At 34.8% G+C, this 26,566-nt stretch overlaps 1 protein-coding gene and 1 long non-coding RNA gene across 5 annotated transcripts in view; one reads left to right on the forward strand and one right to left on the reverse strand.

The window, feature by feature from the left end:
- LOC143270875 (uncharacterized) overlaps positions 1-4,753 on the forward strand; it is a 198,678-nt gene extending 193,925 nt beyond the window's left edge. The window contains exons 2-3 of the long non-coding RNA XR_013048093.1: positions 3,281-3,383; positions 3,865-4,753. This is a non-coding gene — a long non-coding RNA (uncharacterized LOC143270875). The remainder of the gene's footprint in view (positions 1-3,280; positions 3,384-3,864) is intronic.
- Diaph2 (diaphanous related formin 2) overlaps positions 1-26,566 on the reverse strand; it is a 748,266-nt gene that overhangs the window by 302,469 nt on the left and 419,231 nt on the right. The gene's annotated exons all lie outside the window — the stretch shown is intronic.

Consider the following 26,566-nt stretch of genomic DNA (forward strand, 5'->3'; position numbering starts at 1 on the left):
TCTTATATATCATTAGCAACTCTTAAATTTACAATAAAAATGGCATTCCATTAATAATTCTTACCAATTTTAAAATCTTCCTATGCCATTCCTATGTTCATTCAGACAATTGGAGTTCAGTACTGTAAAGTTATTTTATTCATTTATTCATTCATTCTCTCCCTCCCTTCTCCTACCCCTTTTCCCTCTCTCACACACACACTCTCTCCTTTTCTCTCTGTAGACCAGTCTGCCTTTGAACTCAGAATTGCCTGCCTCTGCCTCCTGAGAAAATTTGTATCTACCTCGCCCCATAAACATTTGATTCTTCTATTGTTCTCTAAATGTTTGTCATTTGAAAATCTATAAATATTATCCCATCCATAAGAATGTACATTTCCTTGGAGCAAGTAAACCATATTTTCCTCATACAGCCTAGTATAATTAGGTACCAATGGAAGCCTTCTCTATTTATCACAATTAAAAAATGTAACTGGGTAAAATGACAAATAGCCTATGGTAGATATATTGTATACCCCAATAAACTTAGCTGGATGTCAGAGAACAGAACAGCCACTATATTAAACATAGGTTTAGGCTGTAATAGCACACGCCTTTAATCCTAGCATTCAGAAGGCAGAGATCCATTTGGATCTCTTAGAGTTCAAAGCCACACTGGAAACAGCCAGGCATGGTGATACATGTCTTTAATCCCAGGAAGTGATGGCAGAAAGCAGAAAGGTATATAAGGCATGAGGACCAGGAACTAGAGCCTTTTTAAGCTTTTAGCTTTTAGTAGCATTTCAGCTGAGATCCATTCGGATAAGGATTCAGAGGCTTTCTGTTTGAGGAAACAGCTGAGGAATTGGCAAGGTGAGGTTGGATGTGGCTTGTTCTGTTTCTCTGATCATTCAGCGTTCACCCCAATACCTGGTTCTGGGTTTCTTTTTATAATAAGACCATCTAATAATTCGTGCTACAATAGCCTATGCAAGTTGAGTTTACATTACCAGAAAAGAGAAAGATACAAACATGTTGGCTGGAAATGTTGATCAGTGTCAGAATTCGAAATTAGGGCCTAATTACCTAGCAAGTGTGAAGCACTGGGTTTGATGTCTTCTAGTACCATATCCACAAACAGAAATATAAACATGCAATGACATTTTATATAAAAGAGAAAATGGAACTTATTAACAGTTTTGGTGAATATGAGTGAACACCAGGCACTTTTTTATGTCTTAGATTTTAATTGAAAATCTAATTAGAAAATCAAGCAAGCTCAATCACAGAGGTCAGTTACAGTAGGTGTTCACAAAACAAGATACACTTGTTAAATATTTAAACAGACAAATTATAAATAGTATCTCAATGCCAATCTTTTGGATTAAATGCTAACATTTTCTATATAAGTTGGGATTTTTGGTTGTCTGCAAAACTTCACTTACATATAACCTGTATATATACACAAAATATATCTTCTAAACCAGTTTCCAGACTTCTTTCACGATTCAAGTATCAAGAAATTCAAAGTTCTGAAGGAATCCAATGATAACAGGCTTTTCAAACTGTAGTCCATGTTTTAAGTTTAATACCTTACTCTTGATATAAAGCAGGTTTAAAATGACCTGATCAATGGTTTTCCAAACAATTCACACAATTTTTAAAAATAGCACATCCTTTTTTTAATATATGATTTCTTGGCTCACATAATATTGAAATGAAGTAAATAATTTTACTATTGAAAAGAAATTGCAAATGCAGAATTTCTGGAGAATAAGTACAGGTGAGTTATGGTAAACCAAGATCACAAATGATGACCTCAGAAAAACCAGAGTGTTCTCCAGGACAGTTCAGTGGTTGCACAAAACCAGGGTGTCCTGGGTCTCAGTCAACACCTTCCGTTCAGTAAAAATACTCATTACAAGGAAATGGGATAGGAACATTTGTACTATAATGGGGAGAATGGCAAGTGCTATAACCTTCCTGAAGCCCTTACTAAAGTATCATTTTCAATTCTTGGTAGACTCAGTTAGACACTGTGAGTAAGGGATTTATGAGACAGCTACCTTTCTAAAACTAATTTAAGGATTAAGATGACACTGATATTTGTGTAAATCTAACACTAAAAAACCATTTCTTTCTAAATGATATGTTGATAATATGGAAAGGAACATAAAGTATTTTCTTTAAAAAAACATCAGCTTTCTTAGGAAGAAAACATTTCATTCATGAACATATACCACAAGTCAAAGAAGTAAATTAATACATATGCAAGCTATATTTCTTTCAACATTCTTTCTTGCCAGAATGAATGAATGAACTAGTTTGGTGTCACATCTGCACACAATTAGTGAAAAGTAGGATCATTAGTGGTAGAAAGAAGTTTATTGATGGGCCTCATTGCTCTCAGTCCATAAATAAATCCGTTTTACTTCTAATGACCATAATCCCCCTCTCCTTAATCTCCACAGTGTTAAATTACAGATGGATATCTAATGATCTCAATCTTTCCCTTAATTTATTAACACGTAAAAAATTAAGCAGATATGATGTGACCCGCCAATAGTTTAAAGAAAGATTGTATAATGACTTTACTGTCTAAAATGTCTTAATTAGTAACACTAACATTAGTAACTTATGCAATTAAAATCCTTCAAATGCTGAAAAGTGACGTTTTCAGAACAAGAACTAAAAATCAGGACAAGAGCATATCCCAAACACATGAAATACCATCATGAAAATGCCCTAGCATGGTTGGTTGGGGTCTAATGTGGTTAGGAAATGGTTTCTTCTCCACTTGATATTCAAAATGTACCTATCATTACAGTGTACATTTAGTTTTAAATTAAGAAAAGAAACAGGGATAGTTTACCAACAAGCTTTCTACTTTTAGTAGATTATACCTTCCTTTTTTTCTGGAACCAAAATTAAACCAAAAATGTCTAAATGCTGCTATTTGAATTGCCATTGCCATAGGGTTTCCATCCATAACTGCTAAGCCTACAAATGAAACAACTAAACTTAAAAGAGTTGAGAGTTGACTTAAAGTTACAGTTCAGAAATATTAGTACAACATTAACTGAATTCAGTAGAATTAGGAAAATTACTATTTATTAAATATCAACTAACCTGCATGGTTTAGCACTTAGAAAATATGAAGTAAAAATGGAGATAGTCAGGAAATGAAGAACAATGACATTTCTACTGAGAAAGTCAATGAAAATGAACTACTTACGGAATTTTGGTTGATTTGAAAACATATTTACAAAGAATGGTGATGCTGATGTGATCTACATTTCAGAATATTATATGGAAACATCCTCACCAGCTGAGCACTCAGGAGAGTGTCCCCTGAATCTTGCCTGGACAACACCATAGAACTGGCCTTGATGGTATAAGTATGGGTGAGCTGTCCCTGAGGGCGTGAAAGCAGGAGAACCAGCCCCACCCCTTGCTCTTTGCTGCAAAGGGTGAACTGGACATGGCAATGCTGAAGAGCTCACTCTGGTAGTGAGGATGGAGGAGAGCTGGTGGGCTGACCAACCCTGCAACAACCCATGCCTTGAACAAGGGCTATGAGTTGGCCCACCCCAACATCCACCCCATCTGTAGTCTACAGGAGCACATAAAGGGGTTGTCCCTGAAAATCTAAACCTGCAGGATCTTCAGGACATAGGGCAAAGACAAGATATTCCAGAGAGTCCCAGTGAGGGCCCACTATCAATAGTGTAGCAGAAACCAGAGGCCTCTATCCAGACCCATGACTCTGCAATGAACACTTGCATGTAAAGATATATGAACTAAAGGGTGTACACTGTGTCACACTGCAGCTTTCACAACAAGATTTTTCTTACTTTTTTTCTCAAATTTTATTTTATGTGACAGGTTGCAATGGCAGAGGGAGGATATGACAGTATGAGGAGATGAATGGGATTGAAATACATGATGTGAAAACCACAAAGAATAAATAAAATGTTAAAAAAATATACTATCTTATCATATTTGTTAAAACATACTTAAGGGTACTTCAAAACATGTCATTTGACATGTGATCTTATTAAAAATAACTGACATGGAGTTGTATATATTACTAATATAATTTTGGTTGTAACATTTGTCATTTGGGAGCATGTTATCCTGTTTATGAATCTAGACTTCCTTTTTTATCAAATACTGAAACAAAGAGTAGAATAAGAGAACAAACCTTGATGTGGTTAATACACTTTTCAAATATGCTGTTCCTTTAGTGTGATAAAATGAAGTTTGCTACAGAAATGTAATTAAATACTTTGGACACTGTTGGAATAACTTCATCTAAATATAAATGCTTGGAACAAAACACAATTTAATTTCATTTCCATTCGTGTTCAAAAAAATAAGCACTTTTAGACTACAAAGACAGACATTTAGTACCAATCATTCATGCACTTCAGAGAATCATTTCATTCCAATCTAAATAGTCTCAGAAACGGTGGTGATGGGAGAACAGGATTATGTTATTGAACCATGGGAAAAGTTAAATACTTTTACTTGGCACAAAATTTTCGGCAGGAAGTTCCAGTGAGCAACACATAAGTTAGTCCCCTTACTTTTAAACAAAAGAATACCATATAGCTACCTCTATGTCTAATCAAGTATTTTTGTATATATAAAAGTTACTTTTTAGCAGATATATTACCAAAGAACCCTTTCTTAATGAACTACATGTCAGCCACTGCTCTCATAACCGTTCTAAAATAGACCTTCACACTGTGCAAACAGTATTTTTAATTGAGCTGGACTGGACAGTTTGGCAAATTGCATATCTCTTTTTAGCTCTAAGACCAAATATACATTGCAGAGTATATAAGTCATACCTTGTTTTATCTTACCAAATTTTAATATAAGGATAATATTGTATACACCAGGCTGAAGCACAATTTGAAAATGGTGACTTTCAGCAACTACTCATGGTTTTACCTGATACAATATTTTGTTTCAACCATGCCATATGGCTGAAAACTTCAAATCAACTCACTATGAATATACTCTAAGGACGCTTTAGGCACTAGGAATGAAATAACATTTGCAGTGGATGCATTTTTAGGGAAAAAATAAGACTTTAGCCAAGGACTTATTTCAATTTAAATTAGGCCCTTTCTTTCTTTTTATTTCTTAATGGAAACCAGAAATTGAACTGAAGATGAGACAAGCAATTGCTCATGAGTCCCACAAATGAAGTACAAAAAAGGGAAAATATCTGCTAACTAGTTTTTAATAGTATTGCTCTTTTGATATAAGAAAGATTTTTATGAGTAGAGCTATTTATAAAGACACATGCATACATACACAAATCCTTATCAGTTTAATATGAAATTATTATTCATCTGGAAGGACCAAGTACAACACACATACTTTTCCTCTGCATTTTAGTAGATTAATTATACCACACACATAGAGAATATGTTTTCTACAGCTAATAGACAACATAAGGAGAAGAGTGACTTTTTATTTTTAGGAACTGCTGGCAACAGAGAAACTGTATGACAGCAAATGAGTAAAAGTTTGAGTCCACAAGCCACAAGTGGAGTTTTGAAACATTCAAAAATTGGCACAGCTTGTTAGTACACCTACCTCTCTGTAACCATGCCAACAGTGCCATGGAGTGCCTCTCTTCCCAGCCACCATCTGCTCCCACACCACCTAGCCTGTTCACACCTCCTCATCCCATTGTATCATGCCCACTGCAGGCCTGTCCAGGTATCTCATTCCACAGTAACTGCTACGGAGTGGTGGGGAGCAGATGGTATAACAGAAGTGTTTACCAGTAAACCTCTCTCATCAAGTTGTTGCTTTTATTGCTCACCTTGAGACCCAAGCTAAGTTATGACATTAAAGGTCATGTGTGATTTCTCTTTTCACTTTCTAAAATTGATGAGCACTGACTAGGTTCAGTCTTTTTCAATGAAACTTACATGCATTCTGGAATCTTTTAAAACATTGTTTCCATTTCTCTAGAAGAGAAACACAAACATAGCAGAATCCTAGGAGTCAGATCAGAACGGAACTCCATGCAACAAAAGATAGTCATGGTAATAATTTTTTGACAGAATGCGGTGTATACCTAGAAAGCAGGACCACACATGATATAAGAAATGTGGCTTGACAATAAATACAGGTGTAATATTCTGCTTCCAGTGTTTATACTTCAAACAATCTCAAAATATAAACTGCCTCTGCTTCCTACCATGGAAAGAAAATAGCTCTAAGAATTTACTGAAATCTCTTCTATGATTTTGCATGCCTGTTGAGAGACCTATTTTCAGTTTTAGCTTGTACTTGCCAATCTTCTAAGTAGTCTATAATTCTCAATGATGAGTATTTTGCAGACGGTAAATCTAATAACTCTGACATCTATAAAAGATATTCAGTTGGTGAGTTAGATGAAAAATGATGGTGCAGAAATTGAGCCTACCTTGGGATAATGATAAAACCATGAATATGGGTAAGCATATAGCTTGCACATGATAGTTTTTCTTTTGAGCTCTGTTTTTATTTCAATAATATTGACGTTCTTAAGGAACATGTAAAATTGAACATGAATATGTAGTCATATTTATTCAATGGATTTCATTGTATCTATAGTTGTAAATTCCAAAGAATAAAAATATGCATCTAAGATATAATTATTTTGAAAATGTCAACAAGAGCACTTATAAGACAGATCAGATCAGATCATGGATATATTTTTACATTTTTATCTTTTCTTTTAAAACTTTCTAATGTATCATGGAAGAAATTATTTACTTTCTTTACTTTATATTTCTGCAAAATGACAAAAAATAATTCTAAAGTTTAACTCCAAAGAGTTAACAAGAGAACAAGAGAAAATTACATTTAATTTTCCAATGTAATGCCTCACAAGAACATATGGTCAATAACATATGCATGTTTATTGTTCATGATAGAAAGCATTAAGATATTAAATATAGCACAGAGCCTTCAAGTTTTCCTACTGAAATAATTATAGTGCATTTCCCATTCTTGTTTTCAGAAACATTTGTACAGAAAAAAATTCCCAGTATATTTTAGCTACTTTTATATGTACATACCACCAGTATTACGTACTTCACTAATTACACAAAGGTTTGATAATTCCTCTAAATATCTTTATTTGGAAGAAGATTGATATTTCTTACTCTGATTTTTACCACAATTTCTTAAATATAAGCTACAGTCTTAACCAAATAAGGATATAAATGAGAAATCTATTTCATTTTCTCTTATTGAAAGGGAGTATTTAAATTCTTCTATTTAGTCAAGATGTAATATCTTATTACACTGTGGTTGAACTTAAAAGGGAAAAAAGGAACACTCATGCAAAATTTTAAGTAAAATTTGATTAGTTAAAGAAAGGATGACGTGAAGGGAAAAACCCCTTCATTTTAATTCAGAGTAGGGACAGAATAGAAGTCTTGGGAAAAGGGAGTAGAATAGGCAGGTGCATAGGGCAGTGAAAAGGCTATGTAGTGAAAAGCCTTGTAATGAAGGCCTAACTACCTGGGAGCGAGCCCTGGGCCTAACTATGGAAGGAGAGAACCAACTTCTGAAAGCTGTCCTTTAACTACCATAGTACTCTACTCCATGTAACATGTACACTCACAGTAACAATAAATATAGTTATTAAAACAAAAACGGGTCAGGACTGGGAGAGAGGAGGTAGGAGAAACTGCAGTCGGGATGTAATGTATGTAAAGAATAAAAAATTTAAAAGAAAACTTAAATAATAAAAACAATAGGTAAAAGCAAGGCAGGAATATGGAGTGCAAAAACAGATCAGGTTAGAATGTGACTGTAAAAGTTAGTACCCACAAAAACTGAAAGATTCACTAACCACAAGAACCTAGAAACAGAATATTTTTTTTTTCTTTCTCAGTATAGCAGATGAGCTTACAAATCAGGGGTTCAAAAATCATGTAGGAGTTGGAGGTTGTATTGTAGTAAATTATTCATCTCTTCTGTGTGGTTGGAAGAAAAAGGGGAATTTGAAACAATAAGAAAAACCTCCCATAATTTTCATCAGTATTGACCCTCTGTATTAATAGCACAAGAGCAGCATGGAGAAGGTGACAATGGTAGGTATAATTCCTGTCCTATATATTGTGGCTTAGAAACTGCACCAAATATATTTTTGATTCCTGTCCTTACTTTTTTGGATGTTTATGTACACTATAGTATATTGTTAGGCTAAAGTGATACTATTATCAATATTATTATTTTAGATAGAGTTTGGCTATATGACCCAGCCTGACTTGGAACTCTGTGTAGACAATGTTGGACCCACACTACTCATCCTCCTTCCTCGGTCTCTTCAATGGTGGAATTTCAGGCCTGTTCCACCTAACCTGATGCAATGTTATAAAACAACTTTATTATTACATATTTTTTACCATGCAAGAGTGTTTCATGTTATGTATGGCAGACATTTCTGTTCCTCATATTTGAACCTGCTTCTCTCCAAATATATATTCTAATAATTGAGCAAGAAAACACATAGGTAAGAAAAATCTTGAGTACCCTAACAGAACTTTTAAGAAAAAAAAATTCATTTGTCTATTGAAGGTTAAATAGCACTGCCACCAGTGAGGATCGCTGGATCAGGAAAAGAGCTTGTATTTTGTCTGTTACCTGTAATTATCCTATCATGAAAACATATATTACAGTCTGATTCTTAGTTCCTATTTATCCTTTTATTCTATTAAAAATTGTTTATTCAGAAAATACAAGCTAACAAATTTATCTACAATCCATAAGACATTCCTTTGTATGATCAAGACATATCTTTAACAAAGGCAAAATCATTCTAAAAGATGTTTGCTACATATGAGACATGTATTACAGGCTCTTAGTATTCCTTTCTAAGAAACACTTTATATAACATCTCTCAAGTAAATATGCTAGTTCATGAGCTACTGTGGCTGCTAATGTGAAAATCTTTCTGCAAATGTTGAGTGTAGTAAATTAAGTTTATATCAAAACCAGAATGGAGTCATTTGCTCCAGGAAGAAGAGGAATAGTTTGATTTTGACCTTAGGATTTGACTGCTGAAATTACTGAAGCAATTTCATGCTTGTATCTTTAGTGGGGAAAACACATTAAGGTATGCAAACTATTCACTAGTTGTTCCTCACTGACAACAGTCTATATGTGTCATATACAGGTATACAAAAGCAAATGTTACACACAAATACATACACACACACACACATAATCACACACAATGTGTGCTCATGCTCTTCAGCTTAAATGGGAGAACATCCCATTAAATCATTTTAAAATTGAAAATATCTTAACCTGAAAATGTATTTCAAGTATTTCATCTATTAAACCCTCCCTAGCTCAAAAACAGAAAACTATATGGTATAATTTGCTTCTATATCACTTGAATGACTATAAGTTGTAGCTCTATGCTGATGCTCAGTGTTGGGGGGGGGGAATGCCATGCCACATATTGTGACCAGAGGAAAACATCAAAATTGAAATTGGAAGTATAATTTCTACTAAATGTATACTGCTTTTACACTATGTAATTTATAGTGGCTTAACTATGACAATTTTAAAGTAAAAAAAAAATTAAAACCATTATAAGTCAGGAATATCAATATAGGTAAATGATTATTTTCCACAATGGAAATGCAACTAATTCAGGCAGCAAAAGATAGCCACTGTTTAATATGACAACAAGCAGCCAATCACCCAGTTTTTATTAAATGGATTTTGATCTAAAATACAGAACTTCACAAACCACAGAGTGGTCCCTTATCAATACAATCTAATTGACAAAAGGACATATGAAGGCCTATTGGTAAATGACAGAAGATTCAATAGAGGATTTATTTTGTTAGCTTTCATGTTCAATGTAGGCAGGGCTAATGGTTAGCAGAGAACCAAAAAGCCACTTCACTTTTCCACAGAAAGGGATATGATTCACTTCTCAGAGCTATTCATGGTTAGAACTAGAAATTAAGAGTTTTTGAAGCAACAAGATCCTATTTCACTCTTAGTATACATGAATGATTCATATCACGGTTAATAGCAGAATTCCTGCATGACTAGGGAAGACAAATCTCCATATGAAATAATGTTGACTCAACTAGTAAAAGGCCTCTAAAGCAATAAACTGCCAAGGCTCAATGAGACAGAATCCCATAATATTCAAGAAAATCATATTAGAAAGATACTAAAAGGAAGACCACAAGGCCAATGTCTCTGGGGAGGAGACAGATTTGATGAGGTCATTGTATTTTCTTAAACATGTTGTTATTAAAAACCAAATAAAATCTAAACATACTTATAGAAAACTCATACTACATATAAATGAAATACCACAGGATTTATTTTCTTAACCAAAAAAAAAGTCTTGTTACAGGAGACTAAACCAATTACATTATTTTTATTACTGAAATTTCTCAAATTTGACCAAGCCAAGCATTTATCTAAATTGTACTTATATTACAGAGACAATTCAAACCAATTAAACGAAGAAGAAGCATACCAACACCCATAATTTATGGTAGATATTTTAAATTTTAAGATTCTCTTTATCATGTAGCCTATGCTAACCTCAAATTCCTTATGTTAGTAGAGGATGACCCTGAATTTGTAATTTTCCTGCTTTCTCCTAGCAAGTGCCAGAATTACAGACAGGAGCCACCAGGCAGAGTTTGTATGATGCTGGGGATCAAACCTACAAGAGTTTCTTTTATGTGAGTTAAACATTTTATCAAAGGAGCTATGTCTGCAGGCAGGAAACATGTTTTAAAGAAAGAAATTTCTAGGAAAATCTAATATGAAATATTGGGTATGTGTTCATACAGTGCACCTGGAACTCACAGCCTTGTACATATAAGTACAGTCTCTATCACTGAGCTATATTCCAGTCTGTGACATTACAGACTTTCACAATAGCCTAGCATACATACAAAAAGAAAATAATTTTTGTTGCTTTTTTTCAGTGAAAAAATATATTGAAATTCTACAATTAACATATATGATAGATTAAATGAAGAATGTCCATAAGGTTATAAGGTACAGAGATTTGCTTCTATGCTCATATGATTTAGTGTTAGATCCTCTTAAGCTACATTTTCAATTCCCTACTTTACATGCCATATTTTTTATTAGAAAATTCTTCCAAGATGAAGACCAAAGCCAGATATTCATGATAGAGATGCAACTCAGTGGTAGAGAATCAAACAAAACAACAACAAATCAAACAAAACAACAAACTTAAACAAAGTAAAACAAATCAAGCAAACAAATAAACTCACAGTTGAGTAAAGCTTCCCTAGTCCTCACTAATCAAGTTAATTTCCACATTCCTTGAACTCTACAGAACTGATGTAAGTAATGGCATGAGTTATACCACATAGTAATTTATGTCCTTATATATCTGTTTTCCTTACTGTCTTGAGAGGTTTGTGGTGACATATACTACATGACATTCTTTTTGTATCTTCAAAAAACCTGACATATTATAAATGTCTAATAAGTAGTTATTCAATTAATTAGTCCAAATGAAAATGCAATCACTTAAAATGATTCTCTATAGTAAATCAAGAACACATTTACATTTTTCCTAAGAACATTCAGCTTCTACTAAAATTAATTTAGTTACAAATTATTGGAAATACTTGGAAAATATGTGTATAAATATTTGCTATAATTGTGCTTCTGATAAAACCAAACCAAATTATAAAACATAATATATCACAGTATTTAAGAACCTTAGGTAAGCAATAGTAATTAGACAGGTGGTTACAGAATATGACTATATTAAGCATTTCAGTGAATAAGTTTCTTAATCTTGAGAACACATGAAAGTAAAAGCTTTCTTATGAGATTACAATGCATAGAATGAAAAGGAGAAAAACTGGGAGCAAATAGACAGTGGAAGTTTGAATGAGATTGGCCATATATGTGAAGATTTGGTTCACAGTTGGTGGAACTGTTTGGGAACAATTAGGAAGTGTGGCTCTGTGGGAGAAGGTATGTCACTTGTGGATGAGCTTTGAGGTTTTGAAAGGCCACATCATTCCAACTGTCCCTCCCTGCTCTCTCCTCTTGACCTCACTTCACCCTCTTCCCTCTCTTTCCCTCTCTCTGTCCCTCTCCTCCCTCTCTTCCTTTCTTTGCTTCCTGGATATGGGCAAAAGGTTCTCGGGTCCTGCGAAGCCCCCACAGTTCTGTGGTCCGCTTATAAAACAATCACACAGAAGCTGATATTAATTATAACTGTTCGGCCATTAGCTCAGGCTTATTACTGATTACCTCTTACATTTAAATTAACCCATAATTCTAATTTATGTTTAGCCATGTGTCTTGGTACCTTTTCTCAGTTCTGTCTTGTCATCTTACTTCTTCTGTGTTTGGCTGGTGACTCCTGATTCTGGCTTTCCTCTTGCCGGAATTCTTTTCATCTACTCACCCCACCTATACTTCCTGCCTAGCAACTGACGAATCAGCATTTTATTAAACCAGTGTACAAAAGCATTATCCCACAGCATTTCTTCTTTTCTTTCTAATAAAAAAGGAGGTCTTAGTAAAAGGCGAAAGATTTATATGATCTGAAGGGGATTTAGCTCAGTGTTAGAGCACTTGCCTAGCAAGCGAAAGGCCCTGGGGTTTTAACTTTAACATAGTAAAATTACATATAATAGAACAGTTATCAAGCAAGAATTACAGTTACAATATCTAGTCTATTTGTATTTGGCAAAATTAAAGAAAATATTCCATCATCTATCCTACATTTGTGAGTCTAAAGTTTCATATCTACTTTATCTTTTATCATAACCAAGGAAAATTATAACTGTCTAGTCTTCAACTACATCAAACACCCCAGAAGGATATAATATTACCTAAGTAAACAGGAAATATATTGTAACCAACTTCCAAAATTCTGGAAATGACAGAGACAGCTGCCTGCCTGGACAGTCTTCCAAATTTCCTCTGCAAATTTGGGGCATCCATCTTCAGCCTATAGGCCTGGAGTCTCAGTCACTTCTGTGTGTGTGTGTGTGTCCTGTAGAATGCCTGGCAGTTTCTTCTGTGAAGCAGGAACCTGAAGGACTATCTTCCCTTGCAAAGTTCAGTGGTTAACTTTTAATGGGTCCTGCATGTCCAGTAGATACAACATTTTTTCAAGCATCCCAAGCAAGAACAGTTTCTTGCCCAAATGGCTAACTTTTGCCATAAGGAAATCAAACTCTATGCCCACCATCTTCTTTGAAGTAAATCAGTGCTGCCAGGAGCTGATGTCTCACTGTGCAGAAAGTCTAAGTTTTTAAAACATTTTAAATGCCATATTCTGTAGGTCTTTGAATTATTTGAAGATCACCTACCTAACTGAAATATGTTTGTGTATATCTAGAAAACTTAACTAACATGACTATAAGTGTGATTATCATAGATGACTAATTATTAATCTGTATTTCTTAATTATACACTACAATTTCAAATGAGTTGCACAAACAAAATACTATAAGCAAGAGTAGAAATATACATACAATATAACAAAATTAACTTTAAATTCGTATCAATGAACTAAAATCCATAGCAATGTGAAGCATTTCAAACAAGATGTTCTTTAAATTAGATTTAATAATCTACCCTTTTCAGTCTATCATATGTATATCCTATATTTCTATATCACCTGGATATTCTCTCAATATGCCAGCTCTCAACTACTACTATAGAGCCAGGCCTGCTTGTCTTCTGTCATGCCATTCCCTTAATGAAGGTAATGGACTCAACCTCTGAATCTGTAAGCAAGCCCACAATAAATTCTTCTGTAAGTTTTCTTGGTCTTAGTCATGGTCCCTTGTAGCTGAAGATTTCCTGTTCCCATTTAGGCTTTTTACTAGGTAGCGCTTACATCTTAAATTAACCCATTTCCATAAATCTATACTTTGCTACGTGGCTCCTGGCTTACAGGTATCTTTACATCTTGTTTCTCATAGCAGCGTCTGGCAGCGTCTCCTCTGTTGTGCCTTTCTCCTTCCCCCTCTCTAGTTAGAATGTCGTGCCTACTCTATTCTGCCTCCCCATTGGCCAAACAGCTTTATTTATCAACAATTAGAGCAACAAATATTCACACCATACACAACAATATCACCCATCAGTCCTTTGTTATAGCAGTAGAAATATAACTAAGAAATAGATTTTACTTATTTAAACTACTTGTTTTTACTTGTTTTGATTTAGGTGGAATCAAAATTTGATCAATGTTTTTGCTTAAAGATAAGAACTATGCTTATTGTTTTCTTATTTTAACAGATCTTCATCTCATCTCATCTCACAGCAATTATTCTCAGGTTGCCTTGTTAGATTTCTTATGTTCTATAAGAAAAAAACAAAACCAAAGGCAATCTTTTTTTCTATAGTGACAGCATTTATCTACAGAACAGACATTGACTTATTATTAACAAATCATATAAATTATGTACTGAAAAATAATTCAAATTGCTATCATTCAAAAAATTATAATTGCTATATATTTCAACTATTTTTTATATTATACCACAAATAAAACCATAACAAATGGTGTATAATGATGAAGAAACTCAAATTCACCTTTCAAGTACATAAACAATGAATTTTTTTATGCTTATTTTTAAAATAGCATTTCATATATCCCAGGTTAGCCTTCAACTGCTCAGTCACATTTTCCCATTACAGAAATCCTAGAATTCTAAGCATGCCCTGCCACATAGGCTTTGCTTTGAATTATTTTTGAGACAGGGCCTTCCTATGTAACTCAGGCTTGCATCAACTTGATATTCTTCTACCTTAGGGTACTTTGTAGTAGGATTACAGTACCCAATCACATGTATAATAGGTTCCAGACTCAAAAATCATATAATGATGAAAAACTATATATGCTCTTATTGAATGTAAGAAAGAACTATGAAGATCATCTCATTTTATTTTAGCAATAGTTCTAATGAAGCAGTTCTCAAGAAGACAGTTATTTTACCAGAGACTAATGCTGTGATACAAGTAGTTATTCTAAGGGGAATATCTCAAAGCCAGATCTAAAAATAAATCACTTGAGTTATCCTAGATGCCTAACAAGCCTTCCATCTTTTATTATTGTCAACTGAAAAAAAAAAAACTAAGACAGAATGGAAAAACTGAAAGTCTGGCATCCATATTCATTCACCTGATGATATAAGCAAACCCAAATATCAAAGGTTCTTCACATCTTTTTCTTAAATAACCTACAAAATGGACACTCAGAATCACAACTTACTTTAAGTAAAATGCTCCAAAACACAATAAAGTGATGCAATTTACATGGTCTTTGAATAACTGTCTCACAGTCCACTCAGATTCCAACAGTTCTAGACATATAGTCCTAATGATAGTGATATTCCAGAGAGTAGATTCAAATGGCATTTTTAGATGTGGAAAGGATTTTTCATGCAGAAGAAAACAAAATAATGAAGATTATACCTTGTTATTCTTAACAATATTAAAAATGGACTGCAATAAGAGAACTAAATGAATGTGTGAGTGGCTCCATGTGTTCTTCTTTTCTGTTTTCATACAAGGAGACTGACTTATAACTAGGTCATATGTTTCTTTTATTCATGGGTAAATGTTACTATTGTTTTCTTTTAAGCTATATTTACCCTTTATATTAAAGTGCTATGGCTTAATCTATACCAGTCAGCTAAAAGATTGTAGCAAGTGAGATGCCTCAAGCCCATTATCAGCAACCATGCACAACATACTAGGTGGCATTACTGATTTACAAAACACTAATACTGCAAAGCAGCATTATAATTTGCTGTGAAATGACTCACAGGAAAGGTAAAGGAACAGAGTTCTACAGATTCTGAAATGAGGTGGTATATGGCCGGGATGAGAAGGCACAGGAGTAAAATATTGAGTGTTCACTGTGACAGTGGTAAAGTGGATAAATTAGTCCAGAACAACCAGATGTCAACTGATTATCAAAATTCTCAAGAAAGTATCTAAAAATCTTTCACAGTGGTCTTCAGAACCTTGTACAATCCTAAGTCTTTTTTTTTTTTTTTTGAGACAGGGTTTCTCTGCGTAACTTTGCGCCTTTCCTGGAGCTCACTTGGTAGCCCAGGCTGGCCTCGAACTCACAGAGATCCACCTGGCTCTGCCTCCCGAGTACTGGGATTAAAGGCGTGCACCACCACCGCCCCGCTTAAACAATTTTTTTCTTTTGTGATTTATTTATTTTTTGGTTTTTCGAGACAGGGGTTCTCTGTAGTTTTGCACCTTTCCTGGAACTCACTCTAGCCCAGGCTGGCCTCGAACTCACAGAGATCCACCTGCCTCTGCCTCCCAAGTGCTGGGATTAAAGGTGTGTGCCACCACCGCCCGGCCGAATCCTAAGTCTTAATGGTTGCTTGCAAAATATTTTCTGTTGGTCTAACAGAAGGGTTTACATTTTTCTTACTTACGACACATACCAACCTAAGACTATGTATGTCCTGTCTTTGATTCTAGAATCAAAAGTATAAGTACAGTTATTAAAAGTCATGTTGTTTTGTGGAACAACCATTCCATTAGCTAAGAAGAATAACTACTGTAATATATATTAAAAAAATTGATACCCATACACTTAACTCACTTGCAATACTTTATAATTGGGTGTGGTTGACATCAGCATGTTCTTTAATTAACCAGAAATTATCTGTTTGCTGAATTAAGGTGAAATGACATTAAAATAATATAAGGTCACAACACATACTGTCTATCTGTACATCCATACTTCCTGTTGATTTACTTTATGTGAGATTTTAATCTCTGTATCCCAAGGGCCTATTTTAGCAAAAACAATATTTCAATTTGTCAAAGACAAAGTGTGCTGTGCATTGATTTCACTGTCATGTCTATTTCCTTTGCCAAGAGGGACAGAACAAAATTTTAAGATACGAGTGCTTCATAACAAGTCTAGCCCAAAGTAGCTCGTGGCCTCATCAGAGTTTAATGAGACATTCGATCTAAGAAATAAATTAAATGACATTTTGGGATCATGCTTAATGAAGCGGGTATCTACAGAAGCTCTGCATTGCAATAGTGCTCTTATAATCTGTGGAGAATAGGGCAGGAGAATGTCATCAATCATTTGGGACAAAATGGCACTCTGTGGAATAGAAATTGTTGAACCTCACTAGCTCCTGGTCTCAATCATGCCCCAGAACTAGTTTCTTGTTATGTTAGAGCTATAAAACAGTCTCCACATGCCTATGTTAATTCCATAAGTCAGTGTCTCATCACTGTCATAAGCCTCGTGAAAATACATAGTGTTTGTGACACTCTAGAGTGAACAAAAGCAAGGAAATATAATTTTGGGAAAGCAAAGTAGAAATTTTGTTTAACACAGAAATTTTCTCATAAGAAAAGTTAAAAACTTCAGTTAAAATAATTAAAAGGACAGTAATAAATTGTCCTAACAACCCAAGCAGTGGGTATACAACAGCTCTTATAGACCTCTAAATTCAATTAGGAAATATGATTTCAAATCTATAATTATGTTACTGTAAAATTAAAGTATATTCTTATTTTCAAATACAAGTATTGCAAAACAGTCATACTTTCTTACAAGGTTGTTTGATTACCACAATCGTCTAACTATAATTAAAATAAACAAAATTAGAAAACATTTATTAAACTTATTTCATATAAATAAAAAGCAAAAAAATTGATCTCAATGAGAAAATGGACAGAGGACATAAGGTGATGATTTTCAAATAAACTCATGAAGTTAATTAAGCTAAAAAATGGTAAAATGCCTCTCACTAATACTAACAAGAACTTCATTCACAATAAAAATTAGACTACTGGCACAACTTTTGATGTCTACTTGAAAAACAAAACTTTCTTGTTGAGTTTATATGTTCATTTTATGGCCAGCTATGTTCAAAGGCCTGAGTAATATAAACAAAACAGATCAAAGTAATGTTTGTGAGGCTTTATTGAAACTCATATTTCATTCTTGAGGATTGTGTACACGGATAAAATCTTCCCGGAAAACATGTGTTTGAGTTCTAGAACAAAAAAGTGTTCCTTCCATTCCTCCCCTAAATATATTTTCAGAAAATAGATATTTTTCCATTAAATTTCTGTAGAAGTTTTGTTGATCATTCCCTTTTGGCAAAAGTAACTGAAAAGAGAAAAGAAACTCTTATGTAAGAGTAGCTAATGTACTAATTAGTTCTAACCTAACCTTAAAACTGACTGAGACCAATTAAGCAATAGATAGATAGATAGATAGATAGATAATTAGATAAATAAATTAAGCAATAGATAGATAGATAGATAGATAGATAATTAGATAATAAAATAAATAAATAAATAAATAAATAAATAAATAAATAAATAAATAAATAAATAAATAAATAAAAAATACTATTGTGAAGCAAAATGTATTCTTATAATCAGGATTGTAGAACCGGTTGATTCCATAAGAGTAAATCTGTCTCAGGCAGGAGAATATATAATCACAAGGATAAATATTGTTTCTATATTGTTCCTGAGTTCAACAACAACAACAAAAATTATATGCTTATCACATAGGACAGTATTGGTCACAGGCGTCATTTCTGGATGGATGGTTGGGTGGACAGATACAAAGAATATTGATAAGGAAACATTCTAGGACCTTTTCATATACATGACGATTCACCATTTTGGCACTAATCTTTTTTTGCCAACAAAATAGGAATTTCCGTAGGAAAATTTCTGGTACATGCAGCTTAGTAGCCCTCATATATAACTGGTAAATGATACTTAAATTTTTGCATATTACTGAGATATGGGGCAGAAGATAAGAAATAAGCATATCATTTCAAGTTTATTTATGAAAAACAATGGGGTCAAACTTTGACACTGACAATTCCTACCTTTACTATTTTGCATCTGTTACTTAACTCCTTGGTGCCTCAATATGTATGCTTATAAGATGGACTAATGGTGGTTCATATACACTAAGGTTGTTAGAAGAATTAAATAAATTAATCTATAAAAGTGATTACAACAGAGTGTAACATACTGTGAACTCAATAAATGAGGGCTGTTGGCATGAGTAGCAGCATGTGTTATGAGTACTGTTAAAACTTTCCCATAGATAATCTTAATAGATGCCCACAAATCGTTTCTGAATGAGAAGATTTTAACCTACATTGTTTTATCATTATTTTTAAAATGCTAAAGATTTCTGATGAACACTGTTGTATTATATTTATACACAAAGAATGATGAAATTTCTAATACAATGATAAAGGATTATTCTAATTAACTAAATGAGCAAGTATTCAATTTAGCTATTAATTTTGACAAAATTACTAATAAAGACACTGCTAGCATACAGAAGGACTGGTTAGAAACAGAGCTTAAAATTCATTAAGCCAACAGTAGGCTTCATTAATGGTCCAGGACATTGGCCATGAAAAACATCAGGAAGGAATGCTGAGATATGATTACAAGGTAACTACAATATATGGAGATCAGGTTGAGATAAATACCAATAGGTAAAAATCTAGTGGACATTTTGAAAACAGGGAAGCAACACCTACTACAAACACTGATAGTGTATAGCATGAATGTTTAAAGTTCTTATTAATAAAACCAAACCTGAGGCCAGTTATTGGGGTGAACACTGGAAGATCAGAGAACCAGAACAAGCCACAGCTACCTCACCTCGCTGGATCCTCAGCTGGTCTTGCTTCCTCAGACTGGAGGCCTCTGAGTCCTCATCCAGAATGGGTCTCAGCTGAATTGCTGCTCAAAAGCCTGAATGCTTAACCAGGCCAAATGCTTAACCAGCCAAATGCTTCTAGTTTCTGGTCCTCATGCCTTATATACCTTTCTGTTTTCTCCCATCACTCCCTGGGATTAAAGGCTGGTGTTCTGGGATTAAAGGCATGAGTCACCATGCTTGGCTGTATCCTTGACATATGGCTTTCTGCCTCTGGAATGCTAGGATTAAAGGCTTGTGCTACCACTCCCTATCCTCATGTTTAATATTGTAGCTGTTCTGTCTCTGACCCCAGATAAGTTTATTAGGGTGAATAATATTTTGGGGAACACAATACCACCTCAATATAGTGTCAAAGGGCATGAAAATAATTATGCCAGATGCTCTCATTCCTGGCAAGGATGCCTTATATTCCTGAGTGGTTCTAAACAATAGCATCTTAAAAACATTACCTGACCTTTGACAGAATAACCTCATTTGATATTTTTATCAAATGTAATACCTCATAGTCACTAATTTTTATATTTTTAGCATAATATGAGCATACCTTTAAAGGGATCAAATGTTAAATCTGTATGTTTAAACATCACTCATCATTTGAGTAGATATGATTAAGATATATATATAATATATATATATATAAACTGGCCATTATATATGCGTTTACACAGTTTTTTCAGATATAAGTGAAGTATTTCAATGTGTCTCTCTACAACAGACTTTATAGCACAGGTATCTATTTTATTTAGTAAATTACTGAGTATGAAATAGTATTCTGAGGATGCCATCTTAAAACCAGTCCAATATCTTAAGAAAGGTGCTATTTACAAGGTGTTATTTCCAGAACTAGCCTGGAATAGGCAAAGTTAAAAAAAATGATCATGAAGAATTATATATTTTCATTATACTTGGTGTTCTTCTTTAAGTTTAAGTAAAAAAAAAAAAAACTGATGAGACTGGAGAGACAGCTCAGCAGATAAGAGCACTCACTGCCTACTTTTCCAAAGAGTCTTGGTTTGATTTCCAGCACCCACATGGCAACTCCTACAAAAATCATTACTCCAACCTTGGGAGACCCAAACCCTATTCTAGTCTCTGAGGGCACCAGGTATAATCTAGTACACAGATATACATGCAGGCAAACCACACATACACATACAATTTTTAAAAATGAAAAGCAAGGATATTCCATATATTTAGACTTCTTAATAGTTCTTGATAGTTTTCAGATAATTCAATAATGTAAAAATGAATGTAAACTCCATAGACATTAACATGAAAACATTAAGTTGTTGTGAAATCACAAGAGCCAAAGCATCAAAGGAGATGAAGGAAGGAAGGAAGAAAGAAAGGAAGGAAGGAAGAAAAGCATTATCTCAATAAAGAGGAAAGGAACATACTATACAGAGAAAATAAATCTCAACCAAACTTTCTATAAATTCTTGTTGAAGGACTTAAATGCATAGATAAATGCACACCCATACAATGTGTGTGTGTGTGTGTGTGTGTGTGTGTGTGTGTGTGTGTGTGTGTGTACAAATTGCTCATACATATAAAATAAAATAAAAGCAACTTAATTTAGATGCTATGATAAAGCAATGTTTATTTTTCTAAGGGATCCTTATTCAGCAAGACTTATGGATTTTTCTAAGATATATGAATTTTTTTTTAAATAGCAATAACAAGAATGGTTGTTGCTGGGCATGGTGGTGTATACCTTTAATCCTAGCACTTGGGAGGTAGAGGCAGCCAGATCTCTGTGAGGTTGAGGCCAGCTTGGTCTACAGAGCTGTTACACAGAGAAACCCAGATTTCCTGGTAAGCAATTTATAGGAATTAATTATCAAGCCTTATAACAACCTTACAAGTTAAGCACCGATAGCTGTGTCAGAGGAGTAGCTGGTGGCAATTGAAGTTCAAGGAGTAAGTCCACCAGGAGAAAACTCTGATGGATCAGTCTTGGTTAGGCAAGGACAGGAGATGACAGACCCTGGAGTGTCTTTTGCTTCTGCTGTGCCTTTACATGTTTGCTGCTGCTGTCTTCCTCTGGTATCTGGTATGGTGTGAATGTGTGTCAGGAGATTCCCCACTGCCTGTACTGTAGTGTGTCATGGAAACGTCTCATCCTACTGGGGATTTTTACCTGTGATTATTATGAATATGATTTCTTCCTAAGCTCTACTGTCTGAATGATATTAATAATGTAAGTTTATACTCATGAGTTTCTGTTGTGGACTACAGATTAGGTTAATGATTAACAAAAACAACTGAGTCCCCGTTAGCCCAGTTAGCTTAAATTCTATTAACCTTAACATCAGAAGTGTTCACAGGTTTCCAAGTGTATCACAGCTGAAACAAAACTTTAAAAATAATTTAAAGTTAGACTAAAATGTTTTTGTCAAATACCTTTGAGGTTAAAAACCTTTATAACAACAAGAAGATAATATACAGTTTTAGAAAGGCACATAGTTGAATGAGGAACTCTTTATTGTCAGAAAACAAGAACAAAGTAGCCCAATTATTACTAGCTGACATTGCTAGGATTGGTTGATGACAAAAAGTGATGATTAATTCCTCATGCTCATTTTTGCCCTCAATCTCCTGATATAAATTCTACTGCTAAGTGGCTGTGTACCCTAAAGATTTAAAGCACAGCTGACTGAATCTTTTTCATATAAAAAAGTTTGTTTGTGATTCCTTTAAGATTCCGTATAAGATTACCTTTCAAGATAAGTAACAAAGTAATTGACCCTTTGTTTGTAACTACAAAATGCATCCTGCCAGTAAAGGACCAGACTGAGAAGAATGCCTTGTTGCCCACATGGATAATCTATAACAAGTTGCTTGGTTATGAATGTATGTGGGTTCTTGGGATAATTTATTTTTCACTTGTAATATGTAAAATGTTGAATCATGTAAGGGATATAGAAAACATGCTGTTTTTTACTGTTTTGTATTCATTGTAATAATTCACTTGAAAAACAGAATGTTACCACATTGTAATTTTTATACTCCTGAAAAAATTTGTTGGGGTATATAAGCTCTAGAAAAAAGTATACAGCAGAAGAAGAACAGAGGACAATAAAGAAGGAAACCACCAAGAGTGTGAGTGCCATCTTCCCTAATCCCCTCCAATAAAGTCTAGCACATGCCCACACTGTATATTTCCCTTTGAGCTCTGTGATGCCTAGAGACTGATCCCCCAGACAGTGATAGTTAAGAATTGTTATCCCATTTATAAGAGAAATACTGAGGCACTAAGGAGCTAAGGTGTACTGATGTGTATGTAGGTACGTTCTATGTATGTAGAGACTCCTAATATGTATAAGCATATTTCTCCTCAATACCATAGCTGATCATTATTTAGGTTGATGATGGCTTCATATTTTACAGAGATCATGAAATAGTATGAGACAAACTCAATACAGACTTCAGTCTGAAACATGCCTTAAGCTTATACATTATTTTCTCTGAACCCACTTCTCCTACCCTCCAAAGACACCTAATATTGTTAATGCTTTTATACCTACTCCTCACCTTTATTCAAAGTTGGCCACAACTCTCACACCACTCTAAAATCTGCTTCTCTTTCTTAACAGAATATAATGCTGTTAAAGTAGTAGGAGGTTGTGGGGGGCCATCCCTCCCCCACTTTCCCCCAGGGTACTCTTGAGCAGGAGCAACAGAAATTATTAGATAGAAATATAGCAGGAGAGAGAGACAGACAGAAACACAGGATAGCCTCAGGTGGGCCTGGATCCCTATCCATCAGGCCCTGACTGTCTCTGCCAAAGGGCTTTAAAGGAATGCCAAGGGGAGGAACAAAAGACCTCGCCTCAGCACAGCCAAGTGCAGACCCTTCCAACCACCTGGCAACCTTGCCTGTGATCAAATCATCCCTTTGTGCAGCTCTGCTGTGTCAGGTAAACTCAGATCTCACAAGGAAACTTCTGTGGGCTCCCACAGGGGGATTGGTGAACTGTCAGGAATGGAAATATTAAATGACTATGTTTGGAAATCACTGAAATTTGACAATAACATAGTATCACATTGCTCAAAGTACATAGGTGAAGCTCAGTATATTTGAGTAAACACATCAGCTACTGTTTTTCCTGTAATCAGCATCACACTGACCAATAACACCAGGTAGCAGGTATAGACCACTAGCTTGAAGCATTCAGAGTTTCATCACATAAAATATCAAAAAAAAAACCCAATATATTTAAGGGGTTATGATATTTTACTAAGCTCTTAGTGATATTTTAAGTATTAAAAACTTTTATTAGTGTAAATACAAATATACTAAGCACAAATTAAAGTACAATCATGTCTACATATGTATCCAAATTTAATAAGTTTTAGTTTAATCCTTTTCAAAAATTCTTATGGATAAGATTGTTGTAACCACACATAATATTGTGAAATATTAGCATAAAGGATATATTAAAACACAATATTCTAGATCTATAAGTATATATGTGTACATATGCATATATGTAGATAAGGATGTTCATGTATGTATATATACATTTTAAAATACTTCATTGATTGGAGCTGATACATTTTAAACAAAATGTAGACCCTTTAGGCTTCTTTTCCATAATTCTATAGTCACTCAATCTAGTCAGTATTTTTTTAATTTAATTTAATTTTATTTTACAATATAATTTAGTTCCACATATAAGTCACAGATTCCCTTGTTCTCCCCCCTCCCGCCACCCTCCCCTTCCCCACAGCCCACCCTCCATTCCCACCTCCTCCAGGGCAAAGCCTCCCCTGAGGATTGAGATCAACCTCGTAGACTCAGTCCAGGCAGGTCCAGTCCCCTCCACCCAGACTGAGCCAAGAGTCCCTGCATAAGCCCCAGGTTTCAAACAGCCAACTCATGCAATGAGCACAGGACCCGGTACCACTGCCTAGATGCCTCCCAAACAGATCAAGCCAATCAACTCTCTCACTTATTCAGAGGGCCTGATCCAGTTGGGGGCCCCTCAGCCATTGGTTCATAGTTCATGTGTTTCCATTCGTTTGGCTATTTGTCCCTGTGCTTTATCCAACCTTGGTCTCAACAATTCTCGCTCATATAAACCCTCCCCTTTCTCACTAATTGGACTCCCAGAGCTCCACCTGGGGCCTAGCCGTGGATCTCTGCATCCAGTTCCCTAAGTCATTGGATGGGGTTTCTAGCACCACTATTAGGGTGTTTGGCCATCCCATCACCAGAGTAGGTGTTCCGGCTGTCTCTTGACCATTGTCAGCAGTTTATTGTGGGGGTATCTGTGGATTTCTGTGGCCTCTCTAGCACTTTGCTTCTTCCTATTCTCATGTGGTCTTCATTTACCATGGTCTCCTATTCCTTGTTCTCCTTCTTTGTTCTTGATCCAGCTGGGATCTCCCGCTCCCACAGGCTCCTTACCCTCGACCCTTGCCCTTCATTACCCCCACTCATGTCCAGGCTGTTCATGTAGATCTCATCCATTTCTCCGTCATTGGGTGAACCCTGTGTCTTTTTTTAACTGCAAGTTGGGCTTCTCAACATTTGTGACACATGCACCAGAATCATTCATACTTCTTGTCTTTTGAAAGAAACAAATGGCTTTCAGTTGACAATCATGAATCTGACAGTCTTTCTTTTTGAGTCCCATAAAGCTGTCTAAGTGATACAAACATAACTGGTTTGCTTCAGAATATTGAGTAGCTATTTTTCTCCATTTATTCAATTGCAAATACACAGGCTTGGGAAATGGAGAAAAGAATCTGGTCAAATAGCATTAGCAAATTGTCTAGCTTCTGACCTCCAACTTGGATGTGGTTAAAAAAAAAAAAACATGAAATGAGTGACTTACACTCCTTAAATTTAACCTTGGGCAAGAAAAAACTAGGAAGTGATACTTACATTGAAGGCACTAACTCTATAATGATACATATGAATGTCTGCATCTACATTTAAAGTTCTGATATAGCTTTTTTTTCTGTGACAGAATTCTCTTTGAATATAGTAGGTTAACTACATTTCCTATGCATGGACTCAATTGGTGGGTGCATGACGGAAGTTCATACAAAAAGCTATACTCTGTCCTAATATGAGATGAATAATAATTCAACTTTATCTACATCTTACATCATTCTAATTAGAAATGCTTTTATAATGGGGTATATATGTAAACTAAGTACATGAATTTAGTGAGTTTGAAAGAATAATTGAGGAAATACATTTTAAAAGTGTAATTGGAGAATGAAAATTACACAGAAATCCTCTTGTTTGGCAACAGCCTTGCTGTTTTCCTCATGAAGCTTTATATTTAAGTCTATATCCTCTCATGTACCAGACAAAAAAGATTAACTAATTTATAAGTAGTAAATACAATAATATTTACAATGTGATGTGATCTGAGTCACTTGGAAGTTGAAGCTTATACACAGACATATAGAAAGAAACCATAAATTACAAAATAACTGTAGTTGGTTATTTTAACTCTTTACTCTTTGGGGGCCTGCCACTCAGCTCCCAAATGAATGACACATGGAGGCTTAATTACAAATGCCTGGCCTTAGCTTGGCGTCTTTCTAGCCAGATCTTCTTAACTTAAATTATTCCCATCCACATTTTTCCTCTGAGCTTTTTCCTTCTCTTACTTCTGTAATCTTACTTTCACTCGTACTCCATGGCTTGCTGTGTAGCTGGGTGGCTGGCCCCTGATATTCTCCTCATTCTTTTCTCTTGCTCTTTCTTTTTTTATTCTCTCTGCATGTGAGAACCACCTATCCTCTCTTCTGCCTTGCTCTTTATTAGACCATTAGCTGTTTTGG

Source organism: Peromyscus maniculatus, chromosome X (assembly GCF_049852395.1).
Source record: "Peromyscus maniculatus bairdii isolate BWxNUB_F1_BW_parent chromosome X, HU_Pman_BW_mat_3.1, whole genome shotgun sequence".
Lineage (NCBI taxonomy): Eukaryota > Metazoa > Chordata > Mammalia > Rodentia > Cricetidae > Peromyscus > Peromyscus maniculatus.